Source organism: Triticum aestivum, chromosome 1D (genome assembly GCF_018294505.1).
Source record: "Triticum aestivum cultivar Chinese Spring chromosome 1D, IWGSC CS RefSeq v2.1, whole genome shotgun sequence".
Taxonomy (NCBI): Eukaryota; Viridiplantae; Streptophyta; class Magnoliopsida; order Poales; family Poaceae; genus Triticum; species Triticum aestivum.
This window is the reverse complement of record NC_057796.1, coordinates 393,353,106-393,373,835: the sequence shown is the minus strand read 5'-3', so window position 1 is coordinate 393,373,835 and position 20,730 is coordinate 393,353,106. Positions and strand designations below refer to the sequence as shown.

Here is a 20,730-nt window from a genome sequence, read left to right as displayed (position 1 = left end):
ATGTATGCTTGTTTTTGTGGATCTATAATCCAGTGTGTGGTGAAGCAGCCCACGTTTGCACCTTGTCATCTCCTGTTTTATCTTACTTATGTGGCTGATGATATGAACAACATGCCATGCACATTATCCAAAATAGATATAATGATTTTCTTTGCCCTTCATCTATGCTTGTTATGTTGACATGGTAATCCAGTAGTGTGGTGAAGCTGCCCGCATTATGAACAATGCCAAATTATGCTATTGATATTTTGAACTTACTCTTTATTTTCTAATTTGAAATTGGATAGAATTGACAGAACAGTTATCATCTTTGTTTATACATGTGCATAACCTGTCATCTCTCTGCTTTGTTTCAGGGTGATATGCCTGATGGCATGCACAAGTCTGCTGAAGGCTGTGAGACAAACCCAACATATATTGCAGCAAAGAAGGCAAAACATCTTGAAGATAGCGAGACAATCCCAAAGTCTTGTCTTGATGCAGTGTTCAAGTTACATGAGACTAACAGTCAGACAAGTTCACAGAATTCGTTGTCTGAATCAGTTCGACTTCTTCAGTCCCAAGTTCTAGCAGAAAGGCATTCTGCAACGACTCAACTTCGACTTGAAGTCCTATCTCTAAGAAAGATTGCGGAGAACACCAATGAGAACCTCATCGCTAAACGCTACACCTGGAAGCTATGACGGACGTGCTAGGCCGGTCTCACAGCCTTGCTCAGCAGCTTGCGCAGCAGTTCCCCCACAAGGCTAACCTTTCTTGAACTGTCTTGGAAGTGGTCTCGGTTCAGTATTATTTTGTTACGCTGCAATGGTGCCCAGTTTTTGTAATCTGCTTCTTTGTTGCACTTTATGATCACTGGTGGCAAACTTTGATGCCCAGTGGATGTAATATGTGTAATAGCCGTGATAGCCTAGCATAAGTTGCTTGCTTATTTATTTTTTTGCGGTTTGCTAGTGGCTGGAATAACCTATTTTTTAAAACTAGGCCACAATAACCATGGGCTAATATTTACTGTAGTGACACTGGGCCTCCTACGGGTCGTAGAAACAGTGGGCCTTCTACGGGTCGTAGAAATAGTAGGCCTTCTACGGGCCGTAGAGACAACGGGCCTTCTACGGGCCGTAGAAACAACGGGCCTTCTACGGGCCGTATCATCAATGGGCCTTATACGGGCCGTATGATCGAGTGACCAAACATGGGCCAATAACAGGCCGCATTATGGTCGTAAACGGGCTAGAGTTGGAATCTTCCATTCATGGGCCGACCATAACGGGCCATCTTTAATAGGCCGTATTTGATGACGCTATGAAAACGGCCCAACCACTACAGGAATCAGCTACTTTGCCGTCTGCCACGGCAGACGGCAAAGGCAAGGATGGCGGACGGCAAAGGCCTTTGCCGTCTGCCGCGGACGGCAAAAGGCTCCGGCAAAGTAGGCTACGGTAAAGAGCTTCTTTGCCGTCTGCTTTTTGAAGCGGACGGCAAAGGGGCCTTTGCCATCAGCAGCGGACGGCAAAGGTCATGGCTCTTTGCCATCTGCTGGCAGACGGCAATGACTGGCTCTTTGCCATCTGCTGGCAGACGGCAAAGACTGGCTCTTTGCCGTCTGCCAGCTGATGGCAAAGAGCCTATATTGCCCCATTTAATTCTGTTTTTTCTTATATCAATTCATTTTCACAGAAAATCAAACACACACACACACACACACAGAGATATATATATATATGTATATATATGACCAATACTCATGAACACATAGTAGCAAGTTTCATCCATACATATACATAGTTTCATCAATATTACACGGTTTCATCCATAGGTAGCAAGTTTCACAAAGTCAAAACAAAAACAATAGACAAGCACTCCATATCTGAAATTACAAGAAATGACCTAAAACTAAATATCTATTTTCCTAAAAACTATCTTATTACTAAGATCTTCTCTGGATCTTCTTCTTTTCTTCCAACCTGCATAACAAAAACACTAAGAAAGAGAGAATGGGTTAGGAGTAGAAATGTAGCATTTCACTTGGTGAAATGCAATGTTCAGTTTTTATGTAAGTTTAACAAACGGAAAGCTGGAGAGCATGCTGAGAGTTTTCTTGCCTGAGGACCAGGGTAGCCACCAACGGGCCAGCCAAGGGGCCAGTTCACATCCTTCTGGAGGAGAGTGTACTCCTGCTCAATTCCATACCTGTTTGGGTTCAGAGATAGGCCTAATCAGTGCTAATCTATATTGTACAACTTATTATGTTCTCACGTGTGTATGTGTGTTAAGACACAAGAGCGCTACTACAACTTTTATATGAAACACTGCAACAACAAAAAACTTGAAATATCGACGGAGGTATTCGTACCATCTCTCCTCAGCTGCAACCTTCGAGGTGTTGAAGATCTTGGCAGCATTGTGCCTCTTGTTGGTGGGGATTGGAACACCTTGTGGTGTGTAGCAGTCGCACATAACCTACAAGGAGTAATAAATAGGAAAAGATCAACAAACCAACGACTTTGCGCCAAATACAGTAGAAACTTGGCCTCTGATTTAGCTGAAGCTTTTTTTTCTCAGTTCAAGTATTTAAGATTTGTGTTAGCCAAGTAGGTCAACTAGTGGAATTTTAGGGTGTTTACACAACAGGGCGCAAACACCTAGTTATTTTGTCCACCAGATCACACATATGTCCAAGCACATCAAACAGCCACAAAATTCAGTTTTCATTTTTAAAGTTAAGCCACAAAATTCAGTTTTTTATTTTTAAAATTTAGCGGTGCCCAGAAACAATGTTTTCCTATGATTTTTTTTCAAAGACCCATCTGCATCTTACTTTTCCTACTTTATGGCATCCAGCATCTTTGGTGCATAAAAAGTTTGAAAGAAGCATGGAAGATAAAAAGTAGCAAGGACTTACAAGGAGGTTGTCACCCCTCCTGAACGGGTTCTTAAAAATGGCCTGGGGGATTCATCAGAGTCAAAAAGAAAAAACAGCTTGTAAGCAAACAAGGAAAGTAGAAATACTGTAAGTAAAACGCTATACCAAAGCTTCAGTCAATTATGTTCGAGAGAGGGCACAAAAGGTGTAGTGTTTCCGCATGAGATAAAAATAGATGATGTGGACTTAGGTGTAGAAAATTACCACCCTCCAAAACAAATGATGGACCTTTTATATGCAACAAAGTAAAGAAGTTTACAAATTAACAACTTGTCTGAATCTATTTCTAATGTGAGAAAGTAGGTTACTGAAATAACTTACATGCAGTTTATCAATAGGAACAGACATAAACAAGGTGATACATCCGTATTAAACTTGGATAGTAGCAACTTGGTTTCAGGGGCAACGTTATATATATTTTTTATTGGTGAATTGTTAAGAAAATAATACCACTCTTACCCACCACTCAAGGGAAGATTAATTATCACATTCACCATTGTCAGTCACAACTGCTAATGAGCACAAAAATGCAACTAAAGCCTAATAAAGAACATTCACATTTCTGTACTGAATGATCATGCTGCATATGAGCCAAGCACATAAGAATCATTATGCGAACTGCATATGCCATGTCTAAAAAAAGAATTTCTCTTTGCGTAGTAGAAATTAAATCAATAGTCTGGAGAGAACTATACAGAAATAACAAAAATATTAAGGAGATGTTGCTGCTAGTTGCGTGCAGCTGCATGCTTTGCCTCATGCAAAGAAAGTAGAACATTTTGTTTACCAACTATAAATATTTGTGGTTGTTCTTCCATTAGCACTGGTATCTACTTGGCAATGGCAAAAGGATGAAATTTAGCTACATAAATATTTGGTGTTTCTCCAAATTCTAAAGATGAAATAACTGAACATTGAAAGAACAGTAAAAAATATACAAAGCAAGGATACACAAGCACACACATCACACGCGCATGTAGGCAGAACTGGCCCAGCCATGGCCGCCGCGACATGGATTCCTCACTGCCGTCGCCGCGACATACATGGATCAGAGGTAGATGCATATGAGAGGAGTGCATAGGGAGAGGAGAAGAGGGTTGGTACCATGGGCGTACGTGCGGGCCTGCAGCCGTCAAGGCGGGAGGCAAGTTGAAGGGCTCGGGGGTGGGGTGGGGGCGTCTCTCTCTCTATGCTCGGCCCTGGTAGCTGCACGGCGCCGGAGATCTCGTGTATGGGCTGCAGCATGACCCTGGTGGCCGATGGGCTTGGCCGGCGCTGCTCCAGCGAGGGGCGTCACTCCGGCAAGGAGGAGGCCCGTGCGGCGAGGGGGAGGCCGGATCCGGAGTGGCCGGACCTCCCGAGGCCGGATCCGGGCGCGAGGCAGCGTGGGGCGGCGGCGGCGACGCGGGGACGCGGGCGGGGCGCAGAGGAGCTCGGTGCTCGGCTCCCATGGCGGCAGCGGATCTCGAGGTTGGGGCGACGGGCGACGAGGCTTCCGCGGCGGGGCCGCGAGCTTGTGGGGAGGTGGCGGCGCACAACGCGGCGCGAGGCGGCGGGGCTCCTAGGTTCTGGTGAGGTGGCGGCGCGCACCGGCGGGCGGAGGCAAGGTGGCGCAGTGGCACGGGGTCGAGGGAGGCGGGGTCAGGCGGCACTCGGCTGTGGGGCAGGGGCGGAGAGACAGGGGATAGAGATAGAGGAGGTGGGGGCAACGGTTTCCTTTTTACCCGAAGAAAGATAGCCACCCTCTTTGTCGTCCGCCAGCAGATGGCAAAGAATCTTTGCTGTCTGCTGGCACCTCTTTGCCGTCCGCTGGCAGATGGCAAAGACTCTTTGCCATCTGCCAGCAGACGGCAAAGAAATGACAGATGGCAAAGACCTTCTTTGTCGTCTGCCTGTTCTTTGCCGTCTGTTGTTTGGTAGCTGATGGCAAAGACCTTCTTTGCCGTCCGCAAGCAGACGGCAAAGAACTGGCAGACGGCAAAATCCCTGATTCCAGTAGTGAACGTATTAACGGACCACAAACGGGCCGACTGTAACCACTGGCTGAATTTGGCCCACAAGCAGAAAATGACAGTAACGGGCCGTAAGTAAACGAATGCTGGAAATGAGCCCAAGAATAAATGGGCTCTTAGAAGGCCGAAAGATAACATGGGCTGGAAACGGCCCAACGGAATAACGGGCCGTTAATGGGTATAAAGTGATACAATGTTCATTACGGGCCAGTTTCACCATGGGCCGTTAATGGGTGTAAAGTGATACACTGTTCATTACGGGCCAGTTTCACCACGGGCCGTTAATAGGCCAAGAGTTACATAGGGCCTCATATGGGCCGAAAGACGTCATGGGCCAGAAGTGAAAACGGGCTGGAATCATATTGGATGGCCCAGATGACGCTATTGGGCCTAATTCGGATAGGGCATAACTGGCCTTGGGTTAGTGGGCTGTAAATGGGCTATATGCGAACAGGCCGTTAACAGGCTTTCCATGGGCCGGCCCGCCACCTTTTGACCAAGTCAATCGGGCCGACCTTTTCATAGGAATGGGCCTCTGTTGGGCCGTGCCACGTGTCGACGTATCATAGGCGCCTTCTGTCCAATGAGTGGATGACATCTGTCCCAACCATGAGCCGACACGTGTTTCCTCCAGCCAATGATGATTTTACACGTGGAAAATCCCCATTGGTCGGGGCTGTTAATAGGTTATCGGATCCAAAACCCGACCCGATAGCTTAACGGCGTTCCGTTACGGTGGATGCCACGTGTCGGTCACCCTTGACGAAAGCACTTCTGTGACGCGCGATTTATCGTCATGGAAGTGGACACTTCCGTGATGATAATTTTGGTAATGTCATGGAACACTTCTATGACAGCACATGTATGACTATCTTAATTCTGTCATAAATTTGTCATGGATGTACATGCATGACAAAAAACGCGACCTACTGTGCCAAACACGTATCATCACGGAAGTGTAATTTTTTTGTAGTGATGTCAACGATCCACGTGTACATGTCTTAGCTCATGTACGCCTCCTTGGCCGCGTACACAACGTGAGCTTCGTCGAGTTTCTCCATCCAGGCCGAGTGCCAGGCACGCTTGTCCTGGTTGCACGAATCCTTCATGTCTCTGTACTAGGGGTCGATGATGGCCTCGGCGAGGTGAACCAGTGAGTCCTTCTCATGCTCCTTGATGCCCCAGATCTTGTATTGGCCCTTGATGTCGACAAGATTCTGGCAGGCGATGCCCGAATTCTCGAGCGCCTTTACATTGTTGGTGATGTCCACCGTAGCGAACATGTAGTGGGGGTTGTTGACAAACCTGGCGAAACGCTCGCAAGGCCTTGTGGCCAGGCAGTAGTGGTAGACGAGGACGTGGTGGCGCACCCACATCTGGGCGACGGTGACCTTGGGACGGGACCCGGCAAGAGCGCGGGTGTACTCAAGGTCGAACCCGACCACCTTGTACTTCTCCTCGCCAAGAAACAACTCCATGATGTTGATGGAGTGCTCCACCCAGACCGGGTCGTTGGTGTACACCACCGAGAGGTCCATGAACCTTCTGTGGATGTCCCCACGACATGCATGGTGAACTGCTGCTCGTTGTCGGCAGCCGCTCGGAGCGCCATTGGAGCCGCGCAGGATACCCTCTAAGAATTTCTTGTGGTGGGTGTGCTTCTTGCAATGTTGGGGCACGATGGAAAGGTTGAAGAGACACAATGGTTAAATGGCCGCTATAATAAATGGTGGCCGGCCGTCTTGTAATCGTCACGTCTTGTCACGGCGTTCATAGCGGAGGATTCCAGTGCACGCTTGACAACACCACACCGCACACATGGGCTCGAAGAGGCGTCAAATGTATCGTTGGTGAGCCTGTTCCTGCGCTACCGCGCTTTTTACCACGCAAGCTTCCCGCCCGGCTAGTTTGGCCACGCGTCGGCTAGAAGAGGAACAAATCGTGGGCGTTTATTGGAAAAAGCTTTGTAAAAACAAAGTGTGTGGAATGACTTCGGTCATAAGTTTACCCGTGGGTGATGAGGTCAAAGTTAGACAGAAGGGTGATGATGGACACTCGAGTGCGATAAGTAATTTTGCGCTCTACAGTGCACACAGTGGAAGAAACCAACTGTGTGCAATAATGTCGAAGATCACTGTCGAGTTAGATATACAGATCGTGTGCTGTGAGATCGACAAGGTAAACAGATTTGAGAATGGTTAATAAAATCTGAGACCATTGCATATTAAGGTCAAAATAGTGCTAGCAATATACGAGTCTGATATGATGCCATTTCAACGATTGTACCACAAAAGCTCGAAATGTTACAAGGTTCAAATTCCAGAGTTATATGGCTCAAATTCGAAGATTACAAGGTTCAACTGATATTAGAAATGAAATTCAGCTCATCAGCTGCAAACGCTCGCACTGATCCACTGAATATGGATACCAGAGAGGTTCAAACTAATATCACCGCTTCTAAGTCTGGTTTCGAAACCTCACAATTTTTGCAAAGGGGTCAGCCACTGAAAAGTCATGTATGGGGTTGACACGATGACTTCCGATTACTCTGTCATCTGAAGTGCCAAAATGAAATTCAGCATTTTTGGAGCCTACTCCATTCTGCCGCAGGCGCCGGCGCTGATCAACAAACCATTCATTTTTGTGAAATAAATGTAGGGCAAACCTCATTTCCTTCAGTACCCTTGCTCTGAGAACAAACAACCTGGTGAATACAATCTCTAGTAAGGTCCCTCGGTAGGAGTGCAAAGTAACATTTGAGAGATGCAGATCTAGGCATTCGACGTGATTGTTATATTGTATCACATTATCCACCACTGGGCCTAATCTTATATGCAAAAGAAGAAAACGTGTTAGTGCCTACATGCAGCTTTGAACATACTACATGCTTATTTGGTTTGCATGATTTGTAAAATGCACTAACATGCCATCTTTGATCTGATATGATTAAAATGGGCATTTGATTACATTTTAGAAAAATGTAGCCTTCTTCACAAGAGGTTGGAGTGGATGAAAAGTTCCCTAAGAAAACTAGTACAGATGAATCCAAAGGAGAAATGCTTATTAATTGTAACCATATGGATCAAGAAACAAATATGGGGGGGGTGGGGGACATGTATGTACTGAAATCCTCCAAAAGAACCTTCAGAAATCGTAGTACATTGTCATTGTAAACATGGGAAAAGGTGTCACAAATTGAATTCCCTTATGGTTAACATTTAATAGGAAAGGAACATCACCTCGATATATAGCTTCTCCAGGCACGGAAAGCATCTCAGGAAACTGGCAACTTGCTCTAGGTTGGGGCCGATAGATTCTAGTGCCAAGACCTTCACAGTGTGCAGTTTCGGGATCAAGCTTGTCGGAATCATTTTCTGAATGACAGACGAACAAACATCTTCAAAATTAGAAATAATGTTAATTTTTAGAAGGAGAGGTACAAGGCGGCTATTGTACCTGAACGAGTGTGGATCCAATAACAAGTTCGGAGTATTTGTGAGACAAGTAATCCACCACTGTCAATTTTGGCGCAGAAATGACATTGATTCTTGTTGGACCTTCTTGATCAACTACAATAAATCTCTCAAGTGCACGTGTGTCCTCAATGACCATACCGTGGTACACATCTTGTGATGTCTTCCTACCGCACCAGCAACACACATAAATAGTCTGGAGAGTCATGGAGGTGATGTGGAAGGTACTCAACCCATTGATCGCCTGAAGACGAAGGTACTCGAGTGCAGCACAGCCACGGAGCAGGCGCTCCATGTCACCATTTGAGAGGCAGACGGCGATGAGCTCGAGGTGCTTCAGTCGTGGTAGAATAAGAGCGGGCGCGTCATTAAGGGGGGATGGCAGTTCCTGAACTTGGCGACGTGCAGCGTGGGCGCGAGGCGGAGTGCGGATGTTGGCAGCGACCGCATATGCACATCATCAAAAGTGAGCTCCTCGAGCTGATCTAGGGCGGGGGATCGGAACCAGTCGTCAAGCTTGGCTTGGTTCTTGTCGTTGGAACAGAACTTGCCCATTCTAAGGTCTTTGGTTGGCCCAAGGTGTCTGCCGAGGATATTGGAGAACGCATCCAAGCTTTTGCAATAGCCATGGCAGAGCTCATGGGTGTCGATGAGGTCGAGAGGGCTGGAGTTCCATAGGGGGCGCCACCACCGGGAAAGGACGGTTGTCCGCGCCCTATATTTGATTGGGAGGAGGGAGATGATGACTCTCAACATATCATCGGGGAGGCTGCTGATGAAGTCTAGGCCTGCTGGAGTTGCTTGCGGTTCTAGCTCGCACCACCTCCGCTTGTTGGCAGCCCCATTCTCCACCTCCGGAGTCTCCTTGTCAGCGGCGCTTTCTGATAGAAATGGGAGTACAAGGAATATTTATTTAAAACTGAGCAATAGAAAAGTGTATTGGTAACTAGAAGTTATTAGGTAGGAATATAGTAAGAAAAGGGAATAACAATTGGTTGCTTAAATACTACACAATTCATTTGACATTGCTGGGTAAGTCAACATGCAGATAGTTGAAAAGAAAACTTACTTCGAACAAAGTCTGGACGGATGATTTTGTCGGGGAAGTTAGCATATATCTCATGACGAGGCCCTTTTATGTGCAGTGCAATTTTAGTGCGAGCTTTTAGTACATAAAAATTATAAATTTCTTTCCAAAATCCAATGCCAAAATAGGATTCACCACGTTCATCAAGTCTTATAGTAGCAACGACTGTAAATCCATGTATTGTGTGCAGTATGTCATCCATGGAGTTTTGATCTATGTAAAGGGAAAAATTATGCACTACATAATCTGTTGCATATCAAGGGATGTGCTGCAGAAAAAGGTAAGATTGTTAAAGAAAATATGATAACATGCAAATATGGGCCCAAATTGAAAGAACTGTACAACAGTTGAAATCGAAGGACAAAAATCTATAATTAAACAGATATGGTAAACATGATGTCATGGAAATATGAGAGTAATCGAAAGAATAATACACCATTAATTTGCCTAATATAGAAAGAAGAGGGGAAAAATCCCCTTTGACGTATATGGTGCATGTGGCACCTTTTATCCAAATGTAGCAATATTTAGAATATGTTCAGGAAAGTAGGCCATGCCAACCGATTTAGGGTGAGATTGAACATACCGCGTGCATCCTCAAGTTATCTGGTACGGTGAGATGGAATCTCTGACGGAGATCGCAAAGTCCTGAAGTGTCGGTGCACTGTACATTCTATGAATGAAAGAAAACCCTCAAATCAGCTCGAATAAAAATGAATTCACGGCGATTTCCGCAAGGTGATTAAAGGAGGCAGATGAACTGTGATAAGAGATGAGATAATATGTCATTAAATTAGTTACCTTGTCATCCATGAGAAAGAACCCTCAGTACAACAGATTCCCCAACCGAGCGGAGCTGGGTCGACCGCGAGCAGTGTCGAGAAAGTCAATGGCGATAGGCGGCGGCAAGCGGAAGTGGCGAAATGCGATGGGCTTTGCCGGCAGCCTGGCGGCGGCGGCAAGCGTCGAGCTAAATGTTTACCGCCGTGATAGGCGGTGCCATGGCATAGACGCGGAGGAGCTTGTGCAGGTGTGAATGCGGAACGTACCGGAGGGGGTGGCGGGCGGGGTGAGGGTTTTTGTGACGTGGGGATGGTGAGGGTTTTCTTTTTTCTTTTTTTAATTGGATGGTGAGTGTTTTCTGTCCCACAAAGAATTTTGGGGGCGACGGTTTGCTAGAGCGAACCGTGTGTGATTGAAACAACAGGAAAAATGAAATTCATTGCACACGGTTTTAATTTTGGGAACCGTGTGTGATTGACGTACTACCTCGGTCCTGGTTTATGGGTCCCCTTTGTAATTTTTACCAAATTTTGACCAATTATTTAACATACTCAGACATAGATAATAAGCGTACACGTATATAAGCATAGTTCAACCATAAGTACATAGTTCAACTGTAATTAAGCATACTCAAGTGTACATAGTTCGATCCATCCCACATCTCATCTCACATGCCGGCACGATCCGGAAGGTTCTCCAGGTACTTGGCGTACGCGCCGTGCGCCACCCTACGAGAATACTTCTGCTTGAAGGAGCCAGCGACCCGTCCTCTTGCATGCGCCAGAGCACTTAGATACGCGTCATGAAGCTTCTGGTTGCAAAATGGGCATCCATAGCCACCGTTCCAGGTCCTAATACGCCTGTTATGCATTCCCGCATAAAGCTCCCTCAGGATTTGCCTCTTGTACCTCCTCTGGCCATCTTCATCCTCGTTGTCCAGATCGTCAGACAACACCTATACAAATAGTAAAACAAATTTGGCATCAAATCGATGATTACATGCCGTGAAGTAGGATTAGGAATTTATGGCTATTTATTTATACATATCCAGAGATTATGGTTTGATTTTTAAGCATAGTCATCTATGTACAAGCCAATCCTGAAGAAAATAATGGTACAAACATATGTAGGTCATTCAAAATCAATTGTCAAGTCCTGGCTAGGAATTATTAGCACGAACACTAACCCTAGTCGGATTACTAGCAAAAATCATTTGCAAAGATGAAACAACTAATCACTTATCACTTGTACCATTCAAACAATCAATACACTACACAGATCTAATGAAACTTACTCAGATTTCATGTATTGGGAGAACATAATCACAGGATTTCTATTCCAAAAAGGTGGAGGCAGGAGTAACAAGAGAAACCCTATGATCTATTTGCCACATAAATGGGTATAGATGACTAACAAGTTGTCGGTCGTCGTCGGAGTCATCGCCGGAGTGGTCTTCGGAGTGGTCCCCGGAGTCGTCGTCGCCAGAGTGGTCATCGGAGTCGCCCCCGGAGTGGTCGTCGGAGTCGTCGCCGGGGTCGTCACCAGAATCGGTGTTGAACTCCGCCTCCGGCTGTGGAAGCTCGACGCAGTCGACGACGTCAGGGTGCAGCGATAACTCACCGGCAGTGACGGCAACCTCTGTCTCCATCTCCACACCCTGCTCTGGTGCTTTAGCAGCCCCGGCGTCGCCACTCGCTCCGATGGGGCGCTTCGGCGGCATCCTCATACACTGACGGCTTTGAGGACTGAGAGCGGCGTTGAGGATGCAAGCGTCGAGAGAGGATTGTGTGTGTGTGGCGAGGATGGGGGGTGCGGCCGGTCGGGCGCACCATTAATATGGAGTAGTGGGAGTTGTGGGAGAGAGGCGAGCGGTCGTCAAACCGATGGCTAGCCTCCCGGTGAGTCTGCGCACCGGACTGCTAGCATGCCTACCAAAGTTTCACACAGCTACTCGCACGCCTCCTGATGACACTGTGCAGCGAGCACGCCTCCGTCAATTCACACACCAGCACGCAGGCCTCCCCGTCTACTTGTGCGGCGGACTGCTCGCATGCGTCCCGTCAACTCACGCCTGCTCGCACGGCAAACGGGTCACGCGGTGGCACATATATTATTTTTCTATTTGGATGATTAATGCTGCCGCTTTATTGCTTAACCGAAGCATGGCATGTATCCATTGTTGGTCTAATGCTCATGGTTCGAATAAATAATCCGTTTGGGATATTGGTTCCCAATTATTAATAATCTCCTGTCTATAATTAGATAAAGATTACATCAAAACTGGTCTCAAATTTGACAAAAAAATACAATGCCACTTTGTATTGGTGTCCATATGACAACACGATAAGTTTCATGAACTTCAAATAAGTTTTAGATGTACTAGAATTAAAAAATCAAGATTCTCAATGTTTGAAATTTGTTGCACAGGGAGTAAACATGCACCCAGTGAGACACATGTGTTTTTGCAATCCATTTAGGTGCACTATCACGTGTGCATGTAGCTCAAATTTGATTTTTGCACATTATACCCATAGAAAATCAATCAATTAATGTACTAAAACGTCTTAATGATCTCTGTGATTTTTTTGAAATTAAAACGTCCCTCCTTTGGTAACATATGTTCGCCGCGGGATAATTAATTTACATGCATCGTAGTTGCGGTGGATTCGAGGTGTGTGTGTGGGTTTGTGCGTCTGGGGGTGGCGGGTGGCTTGCAGTACACTACGAGTTGTGAGCCACTGTGTGGGTTGGCCATTTTGTTAGGCAGGTCGGTCCCACATCAGAGTCGTGAAATCGTTATTTAAAACATTACACAACCCTTTCATACATACATGTTCTGGCCACAAGCAGTCGATGGTTGTCCTACACGACACTCGATACTCGTGTGTGACGCTTTCTGTAGGCCCGCGAGGTCGTCGTCCATCACTTTAATGAACAGCCGGCAGTGAGCTTAATTTGACTAGCAAGGTAGAATCCTTTTTGTTTGTGTTATGGTAGTATATAGTACGTGTCGAAGAGGTGGGAGGGGACTAGCATATATTCTATACGACATGTCTGTGAACAAGTACACCTCACTTAATGTCGAGACTTTGGTTCACGAGGCACGTGCCACATCAAAATTGTGAAATTGTCTATTCAAACATCACACAACACCTTTTTGGGCCACTTGCATGCACGCGGTGGTTATCCTAGCTAGGACACTCACGTGTGACGCTTCCATCTTTGGGCCCATGAGGCGATCATCGATGCATGCATGCATCACTTTGACCTACATCACGAGAGGTTAATTAATTTCACCATCGATGAGGATTCTTTTGGGTTGTACATATATTATGGCAGGAGCATATAGTATGCGGTGAAGAGGGGGAAGGGGACCATCATATGAAGTACGCTTCATGAACCTCGCTCTGTGTGGGTGCATGGTTTACGGTTTTTGAGGCATGTGGCACATCAAAGTTGTGCATTTTGGGTATTCAGCATATATATGTTTGGCCCACATGCAAAGCGGTGGTGGTTGTCCTCTCGCACCCACTTAAGCGGTTATCAGCGATATTGATGCTTTCCATCTGTGGGCCCGCTTGGTCCATCACTACTTTTTGCCTGACAACAAGAGAGGTTAATTTCACTTAGGAGGGGATTATTATTTTTGCTCTGGGATGACATGCAAGATACAGTTTGAGCACACACACATGCATGTGTACGCATGAATCCCAACCATTGAGTTGAAGTGGCTAGTACAACGACACACAAGGAACCGATCTAGCTCTGTGTGGGGAGCTCGTGTATAATTTTTGACGCACGCACCACATCAATTTTGTGAAATGGTATTCAAACATGCATGCATGCATCACCTCCATACATATGCATGTAGTGGTTGCCTTCGAACGGCACACTCCCTCGCGTGGTTATCGGCGACAAGCCTATATATTCATGGGCCCGCGTGGACATCCATTATCACCTTGACCAACAACAAGATAGGTTACCATGGCGGATTCTAAATTTGGTTCATGTTATCGTAGTATAGGTCATGGTGAGATTTAGACCTTAAGTTTGAGCGCATATACTATGCACGCAATGCATGCATGCATGAATCCCCGTCGTTGGCTTGAAGTGTGGTGTAAGATACATACGCATCGTCAACCTAACCCTCACTCAGTGTGGGGATTTCTAGTTTGGGCCACACGCATGCAGTAGTTGTCTTCAGGGACTAGCTTGCATGATTATTGGCGAGTTAGCCCATCTCCAGGGTCGCATGGACGGCCATCACTTTGACCAACAACAAGAGAGAGGTTGTACGTCCAGGGTGGATTATTCTTGGTCCGTTTTACGATCCATCTTGGTGAGATATGCCTCTCTGGCCCACCGACTGAAAGTTTGTGTGTGTGGGGGGGGGGTTGCTACTTCACACTTTGCTAGGTGAACCTCGGATGGGGGGCACGCACTCATAGCTTATGATTCCCTTCATGGCAACACGAGGGGGGGAGGCTGCTAGCTACTTCTCACTTTGCTAGGTGAACCTTGGTTGGGGGGCATGCATTCATAGCTTAGGATTCCCTTCGTGCCGACACAAGGGGGGGGGGGCTACTAGCTACTTCACACTTTGCTAGGTGAACCTCGGTTGGGGGGGGCATGCATTCATAGCTTAGGATTCCCTTCGTGTCGACACGAGGGAGGGGGGCTACTAGCTACTTCGCACTTTGCTAGGGTGAACCTTGGTTGGGGGGGCATGCATTAATATCTTAGGATTCCCTTCGTGCTGACACGAGGGAGGGGGGCTGACGATGACATGTGCCTAGGGTAGGGTCATGGGCCTGTCCTAGACGTCCTACCCAAGGTCACAACCCTAAACTCAGATACATTCAAGAATCAACGGAAGATACCGACTGAAACCACATCGAAGTGCAATCCACTCGACCAGATATACCACTCGGATACCCCAATTCCACTCGACTATTATACAGTCATTCGACCACATGAAGAATCACTCAGAGAACAGAAGGTCTAAAGTCACCCGGGGCGGCAATGGCCAGGCATTCACATTACAAAAAAAGACAAATCCCTGACATTTTGGGCCGAACGAATTTTTTCTGTCATACTTATGACACTTCTGTGATGATAATTGTGACAAAACCCGGTATCATCATAGATGTGGTGGGGTCCTACTTCTATGACAAAAAATCAAGACAGAAAATGGGCTTTTCGTCCTGGGCGGGCCAGAGACGCAGCTGCATGACATTGTTTGGGCCGTCGGGGGCGAGGAAAAAATCGGGGAGTTTCCAGTTACGGTGGGTGGTCGGGGCCGAGTGATGTGCGTTTCTCTCACACACGTACGTGCGTGGGTGCGAGGCGTTGGGCTCTAACTAAACCCGAGCGATTGCACTGCAGGCTACGCGTTACTGAACCTGAGTGATCGATCGATCCCTTGTTGTTAAATGAACCCGAGTGATTCCCTTGATGAACAGTGAGCGTTGTTAGGGGGGTTTGGATGAACAGTTCCCGCTGGGGGGTTGGATGAACAGGACCCCGTGGTAGTAGAGGCCGTTGCCGTTGGATGAACAGTACCCCAATTGATCGAGCCGGTGGATGAACATGACCCCTGATACGTCTCCGTCGTATCTATAATTTTTTATTGTTCCATGCCAATATTATACAACTTCCATATACTTTTGGCAACTTTTTATACTATTTTTGGGACTAACATACTGATCCAGTGCCCAGTGCCAGTTCCTGTTTGTTGCATGTTTTTTGTTTCGCAGAAAATCCATATAAAACAAGGACCAAACGGGATAAAAACTTACGGAGATTTTTTTGGAATATATGTGATTTTTGGGAAAATAATCAATGCGAGATGATGCCCGAGGGGGCCACGAGGCAGGGGGGCGCGCCCCTGACCGTCGTGGCCACTCCGTAAGGCGGTTGGTGTCCTTTTTTCTGCAAGAAAGCCAATATCCGGATACAAATCGTGTTAAAACTTCAGCCCAATCGATGTTACGAATCTCCTGGAATATAAGAAACGGTGACAGGCCAGAATCAGGAACGCAGAAACAGAGAGAGACAGAGAGATAGATCCAATCTCGGAGGGGCTCTCGCCCCTCCGCCGCCATGGAGGCCATGGACCAGAGGGGAAACCCTTCTCCCATCTAGGGAGAAGGTCAAGGAAGAAGAAGTATAAGGGGGGCTCTCCCCCCTCTCTCCCGGTGGCGCCGGAACGCCGCCGGGGCCATCATCGTGTGACAGCGATCTACACCAACACCTCCGTCATCTTCACCAATATCTCCATCACCTTCCCCCATCTATCTAGAGAGGTCCACTCTCCCGCAACCCGCTGTACCCTCTACTTGAAGAAGGTGCTTTATGCTTCATATTATTATCCAATGATGTGTTGCCATCCTATGATGTCTGAGTAGATTTTTGTTGTCCTATCGGTAATTACTGAATTGCTATGATTGGTTTAAATTGCTTGTGGTTATGTTGCTGTCCTTTGGTGCCCATCATATGAGCGCGCGCGTGGATCACACCATAGGGTTAGTTGTATGTTGATAGGACTATGTATTGGAGGGCAAGAGTGACAGAAGCTTCAACCTAGCATAGAAATTGATGCATACGGGATTGAAGGGGGACCAATATATCTTAATGCTATGGTTGGATTTTACTTTAATGAACGTTAGTAGTTGCAGATGCTTGCTAATAGTTCCAATCATAAGTGCATAGAATTACAAGTCAGGGATGATATACTAGCAGTGGCCTCTCCCACATAAAACTTGCTATCGGTCCAGTAGAGTAGTCAATTGCTTAGGGACAATTTCGTAACTCCTACCACCAGTTTTGCGCACTCTCTATACTAACTTTATTGCTTCCTTACCTAAAACAGCCCCTAGATATTATTTACGTGCTCTTTATATTCTTGCAAACCTATCCCGTTACACCTACAAAGTACTTCTAGTTTCATACTTGTTCTAGGTAAAGCGAACGTTAAGTGTGCGTAGAGTTGTATCTGTGGTCGATATAACTTGAGGGAATATTTGTTCTACCTTTAGCTCCTCGTTGGGTTCGACACTCTTACTTATCGAAAGAGGCTACAATTGATCCCCTATACTTGTGGGTTATCAAGACCTTTTTCTGGCGCCGTTGCCGGGGAGTTATAGCCTGGGGTGAATATTCTCGTGTGTGCTTGTTTTCTCTATCACTAAGTAGTTTTTATTTTGTGCTCTTGTTTTCTATCTTTAGTTATGGGTAGGAAATGCAAAGTACCAACAAAATTAGTGGTACCTACTGAACCAATGTTTGAAGAACCACTCAAAATCTATCACACTACTGAAGCTTTTTACTTGGATCATCTTCGATCCCTATGTGCTCGGGCTGAAACCCCAACTAGCTTAGTTGAGGGCAAATCTTTAGATGAGCATGCTTGTTATGTGCGACACCGCATATCTGAAAAAGGGAAACTTTTACTGGATCAAATTCATCGTGTAGCGACCAGACCTCAAATGGCCTGTGCTGCTGTGCACCAGTGTCATCCCTGGATCAGTAATGCTGACACGCATAGTACAAATGGAGGATTTATAACAGAGTAGCAATCACACACTTATTACATCGAATATCTCCGAAGAGATTAAGTATAATAAATATGGCTTAAGGCCATCTAAATAACGATAACAGCGGAAGACTTGGAAGATAAGTGAGTCCATCAACTCCAGCGGCATCACTGAGTATAAGACCACGACCTAAGGCACCTTACTCGTCGTCTGAAAAGTCTGCAACATGAAACGTTGCAGCCCGAAAACGGGTCAGCACATAGAATATGCTGGCAATGTAACACATAGAGAACAATGAACAATGATAATGCTATACTATATGCATATATGGCTGGTGGAAAGGCTCTATGGTTACAGTTTTTGCGAAAAGCCAATTTTATCCTACTGCAAAGGAATAAATTTTATTTAACTATCATGGTGGTTGAAACATTGAGAAGGTACCTCCAACTCAATCCCAATTAAGTAACATCATTAACCCAACAAAATTAATTATAAGTATCACGGTGATGAGATTCAAATGATAATCCAGGTACTAGATACTCAAGTTGTCCATAACCGGGGACACGGCTAATCATGATCAGTTTGTACACTCTGCAGAGGTTTGTGCACTTTTCCCCACAAGACTCGATCGCCTCCGCTTGATTCTCGCACTGCATGATGTTTGAGAAACGGATGACCGAGACACAGTCTTTCAGAAACAGTCACTCTCTACTCTGGATGGACCGGTACACCTACTTTCCCCTACATCTGCTAGTCCACCTCTTCAAGAGATCCTGTAACCTACTCAGCTATGCTAGAGCCCATAATAGCTTGCGGCTGCACACGGAAGTTTCTAGCATGAATAATCTTATGATCCCTTTGAGCCTGGGTGGCGGACCTTATACATACAGACAACACTGGGTTCTCCAGGTGCCTCAATCCACCCAGATGTGAGTTTTAGTTGCCACCTTAAGTTGAACCATTATTAAACATCTCACATCTGTCATGAATATCTCTCAAACCCAATCCACGTCTACGGCATAGCATGGCAATATAATAGCAACGTAGAAGTAACTCCCAAGGGTTTGATAATAAAACAGGTAATAGGTACTACCTCAACTACTTCCCAATACCCACAGTTTAATTAGATCCTAATCATGCAATGTGTTTGAGGAAATAGATCTAATGCAATAAAGCTGGGTATGAACGGGGTATGATCAAAGTGTTACTTGCCTTGCTGATGATCCGCAAAAGCTAACGAGTCGAAGTAACAAGCGGCACACTCCGGGTACTCTATCGCAAACAAACAAGCATACAATCAGTACTCATCTAATGCACAAGTAAAACTCGAATGAAAGATCCAACCAGAAAGTTCAACTTAAGAACTCCGGTTTGCAAAAAGAATCAACTCGAAAGAAGCAACGAAAGTCAAACGGCTAAAGAAAGAAACTTCGTTTGCTAATCTGGATCTAGGTCAAATTTTACTGTAGCAAAAACTTGTTTGAGTAGATTAAACGGAAAGAGAATTTCGAGACGAAACTCTAGGCCCTTGAATCACCTGATTCCGATAAACGAGCGAAAAGTTAAACAGATTCAAAAATTCGATCAGAAATCGAATCTGAGAAAATAACGAGAAAAAAATAAAAGAAAAACGGACGAATGGTTAAATAACGGACGTTCGTTAACAGAGAAAAACCGATGAACGCGTTCGTTAAAACGAACGGTTCGGTGAACGCTCGTGAAATAAGAAAACCGAAAAAAAAACCGATCTAGGGTTTTTTTTAAACAAAAGGTTTTTTTTTTCAGAAAAACCGGTCAACACGAAAGGTTCGGCGGCGGCAGTACCTCGACGGGGCTTCTCCGGCGAGGGGCTCCGGCGGGGCTCGGGCTCGGCGGGGCGGCGGGGTGCGGGCTCGAGGGGGGGGGGCTCCGGCGGCGAGGGGGCTCCGGCTCGGGGCTCCCGGCGGCGGGCGGCGAGGCAAAGGCGGCGGCGGCGGGGCTAGATGCGGCGGCGGCGGCGGCTCCTCCGGCGATGGTGGCGGCGAAAACGGAGGGGGGGCTATATATAGCAAGGGGGGGTGCTAGGAGGCTTGGGGAAGGGGTCGGGCTCGGGAGGCGTGCGGGCGGCGGACTCCGGCGGCGCGTCGGCGTGCGGGAGGAGGAAGGCGACGGGGCGGGCCGGCCTGGCTTCGGCTGGGCCTCGGCCCAGTCGGGCAAGCGCGTGTTTTTTTTTAAATAAGTTCCGCGAAGAGAATTGCATAGAAAAATAAAGAAAAATCAGAAAAATACGAAATAAATTTTCCCCGTCTAGTTAGAAAATCTAGAATAGGGTGAACATTTTTAAAATCAAAAATAAATATTTTGAAACATGCATATTTTTAAATGCAATAAAAATTGCAAATAAATCCAAATAAATTCCAAATAATGTTTTTAACATTTTTCCTCCAGTATTTCAATTGTTTTGGAGAAGTCATATTTTCTCCTCTCGTTTATCTTAAAAATGAAATATTTTTCCGGAGAGAAAAATAATTAAAAATCCCAATCCTTGTTTGAAAAATCAAATAAGAGAATTCGAGAAAATCCCCAACTCTCTCCGAGGGTCCTTGAGTTGCTTAGGATTTATCGAGGATTTGTCAAAATGCAATAAAACATGATATGCAATGATGATCTATGTATAACATTCCAAATTGAAAATTTGGGATGTTACAAACCTACCCCCCTTAAGATGAATCTCGCCCTCGAGATTCGGGTTGGCTAGAAAACAGGTGGGAGTGGTTTTTCCGTAGATCTTCCTCTCGTTCCCAGGTGGCCTCATCTTCTGTGTGGTGACTCCACTGAACTTTGCAAAACTTGATAACCTTGCTGCGGGTAACTCGGCTGGCATACTCGAGAATCTTAACTGGCTTCTCCTCATAGGTCAAATCACTTTCCAACT

The 20,730-nt window shown here is 46.1% G+C and overlaps 1 long non-coding RNA gene across 1 annotated transcript; it reads right to left on the bottom strand.

The window, feature by feature from the left end:
- Nucleotides 1–2,100: 2,100 nt before the first annotated feature.
- On the bottom strand, nucleotides 2,101–3,035 carry LOC123170772 (uncharacterized). Its single transcript, XR_006485259.1, has 3 exons — nucleotides 2,906–3,035; nucleotides 2,357–2,463; nucleotides 2,101–2,193 (listed from the first exon to the last, which is right to left on the bottom strand). It is a non-coding gene; the product is annotated as an uncharacterized lncRNA (long non-coding RNA).
- Nucleotides 3,036–20,730: the final 17,695 nt, after the last annotated feature.